Source organism: Hoplias malabaricus, chromosome 4 (genome assembly GCF_029633855.1).
Source record: "Hoplias malabaricus isolate fHopMal1 chromosome 4, fHopMal1.hap1, whole genome shotgun sequence".
Classification (NCBI taxonomy): domain Eukaryota; kingdom Metazoa; phylum Chordata; class Actinopteri; order Characiformes; family Erythrinidae; genus Hoplias; species Hoplias malabaricus.
In genome coordinates this window covers 69,064,729-69,079,728 of record NC_089803.1, presented here as the reverse complement: position 1 = coordinate 69,079,728, position 15,000 = coordinate 69,064,729, and the positions used below count along the sequence as shown (strand labels likewise).

General features: G+C 50.8%; 1 pseudogene; it reads right to left on the bottom strand.

Moving 5' to 3' along the window:
- LOC136695673 (plexin-A4 pseudogene) overlaps positions 1 to 15,000 on the bottom strand; it is a 77,547-nt pseudogene that overhangs the window by 35,165 nt on the left and 27,382 nt on the right.

Here is a 15,000-nt window from a genome sequence, read left to right as displayed (position 1 = left end):
AATGTACAGCTGGTGGTCCCCACAAGGAAGAGAACTCCCCACAATGTGAGTGTGGAAACAGGATTAGGTCCCCACAATGTGATATATGTCTATAACTTTCTGTGTTCTCTCTCTCTCTCTCTCTCTCTCTCTCTCTCTCTCTCTCTCTCTCTCTCTCTCTCTCACACACACACACACACACACACAGCAGCACATCAGTTGTTCTACTGTCCCTCTGCCTCATTGCTTGGTTTTACAGCGGATGATACTACTCACAGGTGAAATGCCGGGCAAATGAGTCACACACACAGGGAACAAACACACACACACACACTCAACCACACTCAGACTGAGAACCATAATGCTTCATCAGCTCACTCCATTCATACATTTCCAAAGACTTAGCACAGACCAGCGTCCAGCTCTAATCAGAAACACTCGAGAGCCGTGGTTCACTGAAGAATACGCCCATCATCGCCAGCTGTTCGCTTTTCAACCCTCCACTTACAAACCAAACCAGACCTGAGCCATTCTTAGACCATGTGCCTCTACAAATACAGTACAGTGCGGTGCTTTAGTATGCACCAGAAGTCAAGAACTACTAGAGCACATGAGTCAGTCGTCTTTATAGTGCCTCTACAGTCTGTAAAGACAGCCCAGCAAGCACAGCTCCCATAGCTCCAGGTCCTGTAGATAGGCACCAACACATCAAGAGCCTTACCAGGAATAGAAATCATGATGGTATGAGAAGCAGGGGTCAGAACGGCGGGAGATGTCACAGCCAGGGCAGGGCGCACTGAGATGTAATGATGTAATGATGCTACGACAACCAAGTGAACTACAAGTCCTAAGATGACTCCAAGCTCCTTCTCAGCAGAGCACGAGATACCGAGCACTTAGCCACGACGGGGTAGCACACCTAGAACACTGCAGTCTCTACAGAGCATGGGACTTCCATGAAGATCAGTTTCAGAGCTTATCAGCGACAACTTTCCATAGCTGTGGGAGTGTCTGCTTTTATGGAGTTCAACAGCAATAGCAAGCACTTAAAAAGTCAATTCCTATAAGCGGCTGAGACCCTCACCCAGCCGAGGTAGGGGCACTCTTTCGACTGTTCCAGCTAAGCAGGGTTTATGAGAATCCGCAGCGGATCCAGAGCGCCGTAGCCACTCCGGAACACGGGACAGGTGCAGCGACGCAGAGTCCCAAACCTAATAGCTTTGGCTGAGAATCTGAGACGGCTTCAGAGCAGTCACTGTCAGCTTTTCTAAAGCCAGAGCAGCATCTGCTTTACTACATTCAGGTGGTGCCTACTCTCACGCAGGATTACAGTATCTCGGAAGTCGTAAGAGCTCCAGAGCGCAGGGCTCCTGCACTGCAGCCGCTCAGAAACGTGGGACAGCTGCAGGGAAGCAGCGTCCCAATTCTAAAGCTTAATGGCTTTGGCCAAGGCTGCATTCACACGACTGATATCCGTGACAAGTGGGAGCTTTTCGGAGCAGCCTCCCATGCCCTTGATTTGGATGTGGTCATCTGTGCTGGCACAGCCCTCGGAGTGATTTATTCATGGGAGCAACACCTTTGCCGGTGAGAGAACTTGTGAATACAGGGCTTTAATGACACCTCTGGAAATCTAAACTGGGTAGAGCCTCCTGTGGGTATCTGAATGAAGGGGATTTGAAGACGAAGTGTAATAGAATGGAGGGAGAAACGAGGATGGACCCAGCCCTGAGCTCCTGACCAGGGGCTCCCTGTTCCAGCACTGGCTACACATATGCCAGACTCCCCTTTGGTTCCTAGGGTGCCACGGAAAGCAGCGAAATGCCCCCCCCCCACCTTCCAACCCCCACCCACCCCTTAACTAAGCCCCGGATCCCATGCAACATAACAGCCTGCCAACATTACAACTTTGTATATGCACGAGCGCTGCTGTCGTAAAGACCCATAGCTCGAGCTCGTCATGGCATGGCACCATGCACGAGCCTCCGGTCCGGTACCGGGTGTGTGTGTGTGTGTGTGGTGGATGCGAAGCCAACACGAGCAAATAACAGCCAATAAGACCCCTTCCTCTCCACTCCAGCACGAGCCCCCTGACCGTCTCGGCTCCCGCGCTCTGAGCTCGAGACCGCGAGCCACGGTTCTGATGGGCGCGGATGGTGCAGAGCTCATACACACGCATACACACACACACACACACACACTTACTCACGCGCGCGCGCTCTTACCTGTGCTGCGGCTCTCGCTCCCTCGGCGCTCGCGGCGTCCCTCCTAAAGTCCCTTCGGTAAAGAAGAAGAAGAAGAAAAACAAAAATGAAAAGCACGCAAAACTGTGAATCCCCCACAAACGCCACGAGGACGCCGTTCCCGGAGAAAGAGGACGAGGAAGCAGGGCGAGGAGGAGGATCAAACGCCGCAACTAAATAAGATCCCAAACAGCAGCAGAATCAGGCGAGTCTAAGCCGTGCGCGCGAGTGTAGAAGGCGGCGGTCTCGCGCTCGCTCCCATCGGCGCGCGCGCTCACTGCTCACATACAGTAGGCTAGGCACACATACACGCATGCACACACACTCACACGCGCGCACGAGAAAGAGAGAGAGAGCGCGAGTACGCACTTCACCGTATGAGCTCTAGCGCGAGACTCGGACTCTTGCTCTCTCGCTCTCTCTCTCACTCACTCACTCACTCACTCGCTCGCGCGCCCTCTCTCTCTCTCTGCGGATCTGGGAGGGAGGAGGAGGAGGAGCAGGAGGAAAAGAGTGAGGAAGGATGGAAGGATGGACGGATAGAGGGATGTCTCCCCGAAACTCCCCGGGCTGCTGTGGGTGAAGCAGCCGAGCGCTCGAGCTCCAACTGCAGCTCCCTCCGATGAAGCTGTGTTTATGTAATACATCGGTCCCGTGTGGACAGCGGGGGCAGGGGGCAGGGGGCAGGGAGGGGGGTGGTAAGTTGGTGGGGGTCCAGTGGTGGGGTTCAGGAGGCTGAAAACTGGGGGGAAAACGATGAAGGGATTTTGATAATATGCCAATCATCTGCTAGCAGTGGGTCCAAATGGGGGCATTAACGTTGGCACCTGATGTAAATGCCCTCCAGGGTCAGTGAAGGGACGGCTGCACACAACCCAAGTGGAGACCCCATGTAAAGGCAATAGAAAGCTGGGTCACACTATAGTTCATATATCCACCCTCCCAGAGCCCACCTAGAAACCAGCTAGACCATGTGGGCCTAAATATGAAGGGCTGGCTGGGTAATGAGAGAGAGGGAAGAGAGAGAAAGAGAGAGAGAGAGAGAGAAAGAGAGAGAAATAAAGTGAGAAAGAGATAGAAATAAAGTGAGAGTGAGTGAGAGAGAAAGAAGGGGGGGGAGAGAGAGAAAGAGGGGATAGAGGGAGAGAGAAAGAGAGAGAGAGAGAGAAATAACCTGAGAGTGAGAGAGAGAGAGAGAGAGAGAAATAAAGTGAGAAAGAGATAGAAATAAAGTGAGAGTGAGTGAGAGCGAGAGAGTGAGAGAGAAAGAAGGGGGGAGAGAGAGAGAAAGAGGGGAGAGAGAGAGAGAGAGAGAGAGAGAGAAATAACGTGAGAGTGTGAGAGAGAGAGAGAAATAAAGTGAGAAAGAGATAGAAATAAAGTGAGAGCGAGAGAGTGAGAGAGAAAGAAGGGAGAGAGAGAGAGAGAGAGAAAGGGGAGAGAGGGAGAGAGAGAGAAAGAGAGAGAAATAAAGTGAGAGAGAGGAGAGAGAAATAAAGGGAGTGAGAGAGAGTGAGTGAGAGAGAAAGAAGTGGGAGAGAGAGCGAGAGAAAGAGGGGAGGGAGGGAGAGAGAGAAAGTGGGGAGAGAGAGAGAGAAAGAGAAAACGTGAGAGAGAGTGAGTGAGAAAGAGGAGAGAGAGGGAGAGGGAGAGAGAGAGTAAGCGAGAAAGGGGGAGAGAGAGAGAAAGAGAGAGGAGAGAGAAATAGTGTGAGAGAGAGGGAAACGGATGGAGGGATGGATGTGAGAGAACTAGAGAGAAACAGAGTATTAATATTTATATGAAACAGAATAAAAATTTTCCCCTATATTATTACCATTTTACCTCAACATGAACCAGTTTCCTCCCTGTGATGTTCCTTTACCGAGGGCTCACTCTTCGTGGACGCAAATGTGCCCAAAACACTGCATTGTAGCGCCACCTGCAGGCCCCCCTGGTATTACAGCTCATATCCTCTTTGGGGCTCCAATGAGTTGACCGCAGAGTTGTTTCTCTCGCTGCACATCTGTTTTGGCTTCGTTTTTTTGGTTAAAGAAGCATTGCTTATGTTATTTACAGAGCCAATCTGTGGGGTCCAGGCTTTTCTCAGTCTGTCCTTGTTACTCAGTTCACACTGTGTGACAGCGCGTGAAACCAGTATAACTGCTTCTCCTTTAAATACATTGCCCCCATCAGATAAACAAGCTCGCCCCATTCCCTGTTAAAGCAGCTAACCTGACTGCACTTTATTTTACAGGCTTTAAAACGATAACAATATGGTAATATTAAACTTAAACTAAACATATGCAACTCACTAAAACTGAAAAATTAAACTGTTATTTAATAACAACTAAGAAAACCAAGCTCTCTGTTTGTTTTCAAAATTATTTTCTATTCCTCTTTCTTAAATAACTCCCTGGTTTCTAGCTCACCTCATTCTCAGTAAAGATAGCTTCTGTATTTCTGTAGCGTTCTTATTTGACTTAAACTTACTCCCATGTTTCTGTGGTAATAAGCTAGCTTTCCTGTTTTTGGTTTAGTACGGTTTCCTTCCTTTAATTAGCTTTCCCATTTCCATGTTACATTTAAACTAGCGTCCTTGTGTTTCCTTAACTAGCTTTTTTGTTTTTTGTGTTAAGCTAGCGTCCCCTTTTCCTTGGTAAACTGACATGTATCGGACATGTATTTGTTTCTTTCAAACCCTGTTCCTTTAAAATTAGCCTTTCTTTGTCCCTTTACTAGCATTTCATTTGTGTGGTAAATTAGCGTACCTATTGTCTGTTAACTAGAGTTAACTAGAGTCCCAAACTGTGCCCTATTCACTATATACTGCACCACTTTTGGGTTCCGCCATTTTGTTTAAGTGTCCAGAAAACTAGCGCAGAGTTTTCAGTACACTCAAACAATCCCAAATCCCAATCCCAAAGAACACGGCAAATGTTAGCGTACAACCCATGTATACTAGCTGACGCTAGTGAATAGCAGATACCCATAATGCACTGCGTTGTTTGGTAAAAACTTGCATGAGTTAGTGTTTTGAAATAGTTTACTACACTCCTGAATTCAGTTCCCTATAATAGTGCACTTAAATAATGAGTAATATAAGGAATAGTGAATAGGGAGTCATTTTGAACACAGCCTTAAACTAGCCTCCACATTTCCGTGGTTAGGACGATACACTAGCGCTGCCACCAATTTCCTTTGGGTCCTGGGATTTATCTCTGCTTCAGGTCACTCTCTGTGAGGAGTGCCGTGTGTTCTCCCTGTGTCTACATGGGTTTTCTCCAAATGCTCCAGTTTCCTCCTACAATCTAAAAACAATGAACAAACAGTGAAAACTGTGTGAAACTGGTGTGAGTGTGTGATGCCCTGTGAAGGACTGGTGCTCTGTCCAGGGTGTGTTCTTGCCTTGCACCCAATGATAGCAGGTTAGCGCTGGACTCACCATGACCCTGATCAGGATGAAACACTTTCAGAAGACGAATGAATGAAAGTCTGTGGCAAGCTAGCTTCTTTGTTACTTTTAAATTAGCCTCCTGCTTCAACTAACTTTCTTGTTTTATGGTAAATTGGCTTCCCAGTTTCATCTTAAAGCTTCCGTGTTTGCTGTTTTCCAGTAAACTGTCCTGAGGAGACACTTCCCACACTGGCTTTTACTTTACATTGACAATCTACAGATATTTCTTTAACTACAATATTACGCCACAGTGCTAAATTCAAGATCCCATGGAAAGTACTCGAATGTAGACTCTTATGTCCTTTGCAAAGCTCACATTACTTGCTGATGACAAAGCAGAAGTGCCCATTTGCTTCTTGAGTCAAAATAATTGTTTTATGTTTCCCCCATACAGCATCTCTAACCTCTTAGTGCTGTAAAATGAAGGAAAGTGGCATGGCAGTCTGTAATACAGTTAGGGAATATCACATAGTCTAGCTAGGCCTACAGATTTTAGCCTGGCGACATTTTAAATCACAGCTCGGAAATGTAGCTTCCACTTTGCCTGAAGATATCAACTCATGAGGCTGAATGCTGAATGTAGTCTACTGGTAAACAGAATGCGAAATCTATGCATTTGCAGCAGTATCCCACAGCATTTTAAACCAAAATGGGTGGCACCGAGCCGGTCACAGTCAAAATAATAAAGGTCTCAGGTCAGGAACTATAGACAATTATTGATCGTTGTTTTTTAAATTGTGTTTTCAAGTATAACGTTAAAACGGCCTCCTTGTTTCTACACTCATGGTAATTTTATCACTTCCACAGTGCTTTGTTGTTCAACAATTACAGGCTGTAGTCCACCCATTACTCTGCATACTTTGTTTACCCTGTTCTTCAAAGCTCTGGAACCCCATAGGAATACAGTAGAGCAGGTGTGATGTGGTGGTGGATCATTCTGCTGCAGTGACACTGACGTGGTGGGGGTGTGTTAGTGTGTGTTGCGCTGGTGTAGAGTGGATCAGACACAGCAGTAGCTGCTAGAGTTTTTAAACCCCTCAGTGTCTGGACCGAGAACAGTTCACCGACCAAAAACATCCAGCCGACAGCGTCCTGTGTCACTGATGAAGGACTAGAGAACGAGCGACACACACTGTGCAGCGACAGATGAGCTACTGTCTCTGACTCTACATCTACAAGGTGGACCAACGAGGGAGGAGTGTCTCACAGAGTGGACAGAGAGTGGACACAGGGTTTAAAAACTCCAGCAGCTACTGATGTGTCTGATCCACTCTACACCAGCACAACACACACTAACACACCACCACGACGTCAGTGTCACAGCAGTCCTTACCACTGAAGAACAGGCTGAAATGGGGGCAGATAGACTACAGTCTGTAATCGTAGACCTGCAAAGTGCTCGTATACAGTAAGAAGAGTGTAGAAATGAGAAGAGAGCTTTATTTTATAGCCAATATATTATATAGAATATAGAATATTTTAATGGTATGTGGATGGTTTTTGGTTTTTAACCTCTCGCTGTGTAATGTAATGACTGTATACAGTATAGGGTCTTTTACAGTTGATCATTCAGAGCGCAGATTTCAGTCAATGAGCTCGGCCTGTCAGTCTAATTCACAGATCCAATTCTATTTTCATGGTCTTACCATCAATTCCAATCTGCACTGGCACGCCTGGTGCTGCAGTTGGCTCCTGGTCTGCCTGCTGTCCAGCTGCCAGGGGTTTCCAGCTTTGCAGTCATTTCTTCTATAATGCCTCCATTCAACTGCTTTAGGTTTTTCCCTTTTCTTTTGGACGTGGCCAAATGCATGGTTCTGCAAAGCTGTGCGTATGCTACTTCAATGCTAAGTTGTTTACTGCTCAACAGTTGATTTGGCTACATTCAGTGAAGCTAGCAATCAGATATAAAATAACTCACCCGGAGTGGAGCTCCACCTTAAAACATGAAAAAGAAATAAGTGAGGTAGACAACACGTCAAGACAGCAGGGAAACGACAGCCCCCTGGTGTGCACAGTCAAGCGGTAGGGGGTGTGGGGTTCAGGCTATGATTGGCTCAGAAGAGAAAGTGACCTCTAATTGGACTTCATGAGAGCTCCTGGTAGGAGGTGGTCATTCTGTCTCTTTGAGTAAAAGCAATGCAATAAAAAAGGTAACTGTGTGTAATAGATAGAGATGAACAGGTCAGACACACTGTCTCTCCAGTGTCCATTAACTCTCCATGAGTTACAGACTGTAGTCCAACTGTTGCTCTGCATACTTTATTAGCAGTTCACTCATCTGTCGCTTCACAGTGTTTGTTGTTCGCCCTCTACTGTTTCATAACTCGAGACGCCCTGCTGTGTCTGATCCACTTGCACCAGGTTCTGATGTCCCTGAAACATATAGTACTCTACTCCTCCCCTCTCCTACACGCTCTTCTCTCTCGCACTACTTCCAGGCTTCTGTTTTGCTTGTTTAGTTCATATGTCGTCACTTTCCAAAGAATAATATGCATCTCGATTTTGGTGGATTGTTTACTGCTTCATTTAAACACAGCAGTGGTTCTTCACACTGTGTGAAAATTTCATAACGACTGAACCAATAGAAATATTCCAAATTTGCTTGGAAAATGTTTTTTTTACATTGACCTCCATTGGAAGTTCAAAGGTTTTTTTTTCCTTTCTCCTGTAAAGTTACTATTTGGAGAGACATGTTTTCTTTAGACAGTGACAACATGTAGATTTTGACTATGGAGTCAGGTGATATGCAAGAAATTATAAGGTGTGACATTATGTACAAACTATGAAGAGATGACTGTCTGTGAGGAGTGTGGTGTGTTCTCCCGGTGTCTGCGTGGGTTTCCTCCAGGTGACTGTCTATGAGAGGTGTGGTGTGTTCTCTCTGTGTCTGTGTGGGTTTCCTCCGGGTGACTATCTGTGAGGAGTGTGGTGTGTTCTCCTCTCCCTGTGTCTGCGTGGGTTTCCTCCGGGTGACTATCTGTGAGGAGTGTGGTGTGTTCTCTGTGTCTGCGTGGGTTTCCTCCGAGTGACTGTCTGTGAGGAGTGTGGTGTGTTCTCGCTGTGTCTGCGTGGGTTTCCTCCGGGTGACTGTCTGTGAGGAGCGTGGTGTGTTCTCCCTGTGTCTGCGTGGGTTTCCTCCGGGTGACTGTCTGTGAGGAGTGTGGTGTGTTCTCCCTGTGTCTGCGTGGGTTTCCTCCGGGTGACTGTCTGTGAGGAGTGTGGTGTGTTCTCCCTGTGTCTGCGTGGGTTTCCTCCGGGTGACTGTCTGTGAGGAGCGTGGTGTGTTCTCTGTGTCTGCGTGGGTTTCCTCCGGGTGACTGTCTGTGAGGAGTGTGGTGTGTTCTCCCTGTGTCTGCGTGGGTTTCCTCCGGGTGACTGTCTGTGAGGAGCGTGGTGTGTTCTCCCTGTGTCTGCGTGGGTTTCCTCCGGGTGACTGTCTGTGAGGAGTGTGGTGTGTTCTCCCTGTGTCTGCGTGGGTTTCCTCCGGGTGACTGTCTGTGAGGAGTGTGGTGTGTTCTCCCTGTGTCTGCGTGGGTTTCCTCCGGGTGACTGTCTGTGAGGAGCGTGGTGTGTTCTTCCTGTGTCTGCGTGGGTTTCCTCCGCATGACTGTCTGTGAGGAGTGTGGTGTGTTCTCCCTGTGTCTGCGTGGGTTTCCTCCGGGTGACTGTCTATGAGGAGTGTGGTGTGTTCTCTCTGTGTCTGCGTGGGTTTCCTCCGGGTGACTGTCTGTGAGGAGTGTGGTGTGTTCTCCCTATGTCTGCGTGGGTTTCCTCCAGGTGACTGTCTGTGAGGAGTGTGGTGTGTTCTCCCTGTGTCTGTGTGGGTTTCCTCCGGGTGACTGTCTGTGAGGAGTGTGGTGTGTTCTCCCTGTGTCTGCGTGGGTTTCCTCCGGGTGACTGTCTGTGAGGAGTGTGGTGTGTCTCCCTGTGTCTGCGTGGGTTTCCTCCAGGTGACTGTCTATGAGAGGTGTGGTGTGTTCTCTCTGTGTCTGTGTGGGTTTCCTCCGGGTGACTGTCTGTGAGGAGCGTGGTGTGTTCTCCCTGTGTCTGCGTGGGTTTCCTCCAGGTGACTGTCTATGAGAGGTGTGGTGTGTTCTCTCTGTGTCTGTGTGGGTTTCCTCCGGGTGACTGTCTGTGAGGAGCGTGGTGTGTTCTCCCTGTGTCTGCGTGGGTTTCCTCCGGGTGACTGTCTGTGAGGAGCGTGGTAAGTTCTCTGTGTCTGCGTGGGTTTCCTCCGGGTGACTGTCTGTGAGGAGCGTGGTAAGTTCTCTGTGTCTGCGTGGGTTTCCTCCGAGTGACTGTCTATGAGGAGTGTGGTGTGTTCTCTCTGTGTCTGCGTGGGTTTCCTCCGGGTGACTGTCTGTGAGGAGTGTGGTGTGTTCTCCCTGTGTCTGCGTGGGTTTCCTTCAGGTGACTGTCTGTGAGGAGCGTGGTGTGTTCTCCCTGTGTCTGCGTGGGTTTCCTCCAGGTGACTGTCTATGAGAAGTGTGGTGTGTTCTCTCTGTGTCTGTGTGGGTTTCCTCCGGGTGACTGTCTGTGAGGAGCGTGGTGTGTTCTCCCTGTGTCTGCGTGGGTTTCCTCCGGGTGACTGTCTGTGAGGAGCGTGGTGTGTTCTCTTTGTCTGCGTGGGTTTCCTCCGGGTGACTGTCTGTGAGGAGTGTGGTGTGTTCTCCCTGTGTCTGCGTGGGTTTCCTCCGGGTGACTGTCTATGAGGAGTGTGGTGTGTTCTCTCTGTGTCTGCGTGGGTTTCCTCCGGGTGACTGTCTGTGAGGAGTGTGGTGTGTTCTCCCTGTGTCTGCGTGGGTTTCCTCCATGTGACTGTCTGTGAGGAGCGTGGTGTGTTCTCCCTGTGTCTGCGTGGGTTTCCTCCGGGTGACTGTCTGTGAGGAGTGTGGTGTGTTCTCCCTGTGTCTGCGTGGGTTTCCTCCGGGTGACTGTCTGTGAGGAGCGTGGTGTGTTCTCCCTGTGTCTGCGTGGGTTTCCTCCGGGTGACTGTCTGTGAGGAGTGTGGTGTGTTCTCCCTGTGTCTGCGTGGGTTTCCTCCGGGTGACTGTCTGTGAGGAGTGTGGTGTGTTCTCCCTGTGTCTGCGTGGGTTTCCTCCGGGTGACTGTCTGTGAGGAGCGTGGTGTGTTCTCTGTGTCTGCGTGGGTTTCCTCGGGGTGACTGTCTGTGAGGAGTGTGGTGTGTTCTCCCTGTGTCTGCGTGGGTTTACTCCAGGTGACTGTCTATGAGAGGTGTGGTGTGTTCTCTCTGTGTCTGTGTGGGTTTCCTCCGGGTGACTGTCTGTGAGGAGCGTGGTGTGTTCTCCCTGTGTCTGCGTGGGTTTCCTCCGGGTGACTGTCTATGAGGAGTGTGGTGTGTTCTCTCTGTGTCTGCGTGGGTTTCCTCCGGGTGACTGTCTGTGAGGAGCGTGGTGTGTTCTCCCTGTGTCTGCGTGGGTTTCCTCCAGGTGACTGTCTATGAGGAGTGTGGTGTGTTCTCTCTGTGTCTGCGTGGGTTTCCTCCGGGTGACTGTCTGTGAGGAGTGTGGTGTGTTCTCCCTGTGTCTGCGTGGGTTTCCTCCGGGTGACTGTCTGTGAGGAGTGTGGTGTGTTCTCCCTGTGTCTGCGTGGGTTTCCTCCGGGTGACTGTCTGTGAGGAGTGTGGTCTGTTCTCCCTGTGTCTGCGTGGGTTTCCTCCAGGTGACTGTCTATGAGGAGTGTGGTGTGTTCTCTCTGTGTCTGCGTGGGTTTCCTCCGGGTGACTGTCTGTGAGGAGTGTGGTGTGTTCTCCCTATGTCTGCGTGGGTTTCCTCCAGGTGACCGACTATGAGAGATGTGGTGTGTTCTCTCTGTGTCTGTGTGGGTTTCCTCCGGGTGACTGTCTGTGAGGAGCGTGGTGTGTTCTCCCTGTGTCTGCATGGGTTTCCTCCGGGTGACTGTCTGTGAGGAGCGTGGTGTGTTCTCTGTGTCTGCGTGGGTTTCCTCCGGGTGACTGTCTGTGAGGAGTGTGGTGTGTTCTCCCTGTGTCTGCGTGGGTTTCCTCCGGGTGACTGTCTGTGAGGAGCGTGGTGTGTTCTCCCTGTGTCTGCGTGGGTTTCCTCCGGGTGACTGTCTGTGAGGAGTGTGGTGTGTTCTCCCTGTGTCTGCGTGGGTTTCCTCCGGGTGACTGTCTGTGAGGAGTGTGGTGTGTTCTCCCTGTGTCTGCGTGGGTTTCCTCCGGGTGACTGTCTGTGAGGAGCGTGGTGTGTTCTTCCTGTGTCTGCGTGGGTTTCCTCCGCATGACTGTCTGTGAGGAGTGTGGTGTGTTCTCCCTGTGTCTGCGTGGGTTTCCTCCGGGTGACTGTCTATGAGGAGTGTGGTGTGTTCTCTCTGTGTCTGCGTGGGTTTCCTCCGGGTGACTGTCTGTGAGGAGTGTGGTGTGTTCTCCCTATGTCTGCGTGGGTTTCCTCCAGGTGACTGTCTGTGAGGAGTGTGGTGTGTTCTCCCTGTGTCTGTGTGGGTTTCCTCCGGGTGACTGTCTGTGAGGAGTGTGGTGTGTTCTCCCTGTGTCTGCGTGGGTTTCCTCCGGGTGACTGTCTGTGAGGAGTGTGGTGTGTCTCCCTGTGTCTGCGTGGGTTTCCTCCAGGTGACTGTCTATGAGAGGTGTGGTGTGTTCTCTCTGTGTCTGTGTGGGTTTCCTCCGGGTGACTGTCTGTGAGGAGCGTGGTGTGTTCTCCCTGTGTCTGCGTGGGTTTCCTCCAGGTGACTGTCTATGAGAGGTGTGGTGTGTTCTCTCTGTGTCTGTGTGGGTTTCCTCCGGGTGACTGTCTGTGAGGAGCGTGGTGTGTTCTCCCTGTGTCTGCGTGGGTTTCCTCCGGGTGACTGTCTGTGAGGAGCGTGGTAAGTTCTCTGTGTCTGCGTGGGTTTCCTCCGGGTGACTGTCTGTGAGGAGTGTGGTGTGTTCTCCCTGTGTCTGCGTGGGTTTCCTCCGGGTGACTGTCTATGAGGAGTGTGGTGTGTTCTCTCTGTGTCTGCGTGGGTTTCCTCCGGGTGACTGTCTGTGAGGAGTGTGGTGTGTTCTCCCTGTGTCTGCGTGGGTTTCCTTCAGGTGACTGTCTGTGAGGAGCGTGGTGTGTTCTCCCTGTGTCTGCGTGGGTTTCCTCCGGGTGACTGTCTATGAGGAGTGTGGTGTGTTCTCTCTGTGTCTGCGTGGGTTTCCTCAGGGTGACTGTCTGTGAGGAGCGTGGTGTGTTCTCCCTGTGTCTGCGTGGGTTTCCTCCAGGTGACTGTCTATGAGAAGTGTGGTGTGTTCTCTCTGTGTCTGTGTGGGTTTCCTCCGGGTGACTGTCTGTGAGGAGCGTGGTGTGTTCTCCCTGTGTCTGCGTGGGTTTCCTCCGGGTGACTGTCTGTGAGGAGCGTGGTGTGTTCTCTTTGTCTGCGTGGGTTTCCTCCGGGTGACTGTCTGTGAGGAGTGTGGTGTGTTCTCCCTGTGTCTGCGTGGGTTTCCTCCGGGTGACTGTCTATGAGGAGTGTGGTGTGTTCTCTCTGTGTCTGCGTGGGTTTCCTCCGGGTGACTGTCTGTGAGGAGTGTGGTGTGTTCTCCCTGTGTCTGCGTGGGTTTCCTCCATGTGACTGTCTGTGAGGAGCGTGGTGTGTTCTCCCTGTGTCTGCGTGGGTTTCCTCCGGGTGACTGTCTGTGAGGAGTGTGGTGTGTTCTCCCTGTGTCTGCGTGGGTTTCCTCCGGGTGACTGTCTGTGAGGAGCGTGGTGTGTTCTCCCTGTGTCTGCGTGGGTTTCCTCCGGGTGACTGTCTGTGAGGAGTGTGGTGTGTTCTCCCTGTGTCTGCGTGGGTTTCCTCCGGGTGACTGTCTGTGAGGAGTGTGGTGTGTTCTCCCTGTTTCTGCGTGGGTTTCCTCCGGGTGACTGTCTGTGAGGAGCGTGGTGTGTTCTCTGTGTCTGCGTGGGTTTCCTCGGGGTGACTGTCTGTGAGGAGTGTGGTGTGTTCTCCCTGTGTCTGCGTGGGTTTACTCCAGGTGACTGTCTATGAGAGGTGTGGTGTGTTCTCTCTGTGTCTGTGTGGGTTTCCTCCGGGTGACTGTCTGTGAGGAGCGTGGTGTGTTCTCCCTGTGTCTGCGTGGGTTTCCTCCGGGTGACTGTCTATGAGGAGTGTGGTGTGTTCTCTCTGTGTCTGCGTGGGTTTCCTCCGGGTGACTGTCTGTGAGGAGCGTGGTGTGTTCTCCCTGTGTCTGCGTGGGTTTCCTCCAGGTGACTGTCTATGAGGAGTGTGGTGTGTTCTCTCTGTGTCTGCGTGGGTTTCCTCCGGGTGACTGTCTGTGAGGAGTGTGGTGTGTTCTCCCTGTGTCTGCGTGGGTTTCCTCCGGGTGACTGTCTGTGAGGAGTGTGGTGTGTTCTCCCTGTGTCTGCGTGGGTTTCCTCCGGGTGACTGTCTGTGAGGAGTGTGGTCTGTTCTCCCTGTGTCTGCGTGGGTTTCCTCCAGGTGACTGTCTATGAGGAGTGTGGTGTGTTCTCTCTGTGTCTGCGTGGGTTTCCTCCGGGTGACTGTCTGTGAGGAGTGTGGTGTGTTCTCCCTATGTCTGCGTGGGTTTCCTCAAGGTGACCGACTATGAGAGATGTGGTGTGTTCTCTCTGTGTCTGTGTGGGTTTCCTCCGGGTGACTGTCTGTGAGGAGCGTGGTGTGTTCTCCCTGTGTCTGCGTGGGTTTCCTCCGGGTGACTGTCTGTGAGGAGCGTGGTGTGTTCTCTGTGTCTGCGTGGGTTTCCTCCGGGTGACTGTCTGTGAGGAGCGTGGTGTGTTCTCCCTGTGTCTGCGTGGGTTTCCTCCGCATGACTGTCTGTGAGGAGTGTGGTGTGTTCTCCCTGTGTCTGCGTGGGTTTCCTCCGGGTGACTGTCTATGAGGAGTGTGGTGTGTTCTCCCTGTGTCTGCGTGGGTTTCCTCTGGGTGACTGTCTGTGAGGAGTGTGGTGTGTTCTCCCTGTGTCTGCGTGGGTTTCCTCCGGGTAACCTTTCTTTCACTATTAGTTTATAGAGAGTGTGTAGTCTGTTGACATATTTGTTGAAAGAGAGATAAAAATCTTTTCTATAAATGTTGAGAACCATTTGATCAGCTGGTTCATGACGGTTGACTGACAGGTTGATGACAGTCTGCGTTTCGAAAAGCGGACCGTCCAAATAAAGTGTTACCAAGATGCTTTCTGGTTTCTAAAGAGAGATCTGTGTTCACAGTATCAGACCCTCTCATGGTGTGTGGGCTTTTATCTATGGATTCATCCTAAACGCCTCAAAGTTTTGATGGGACATCGAGATTAATTTCTAAATATTGGACTAGTGGGATATGTGGCTACTGTGGAGCAGTGAAACTGCT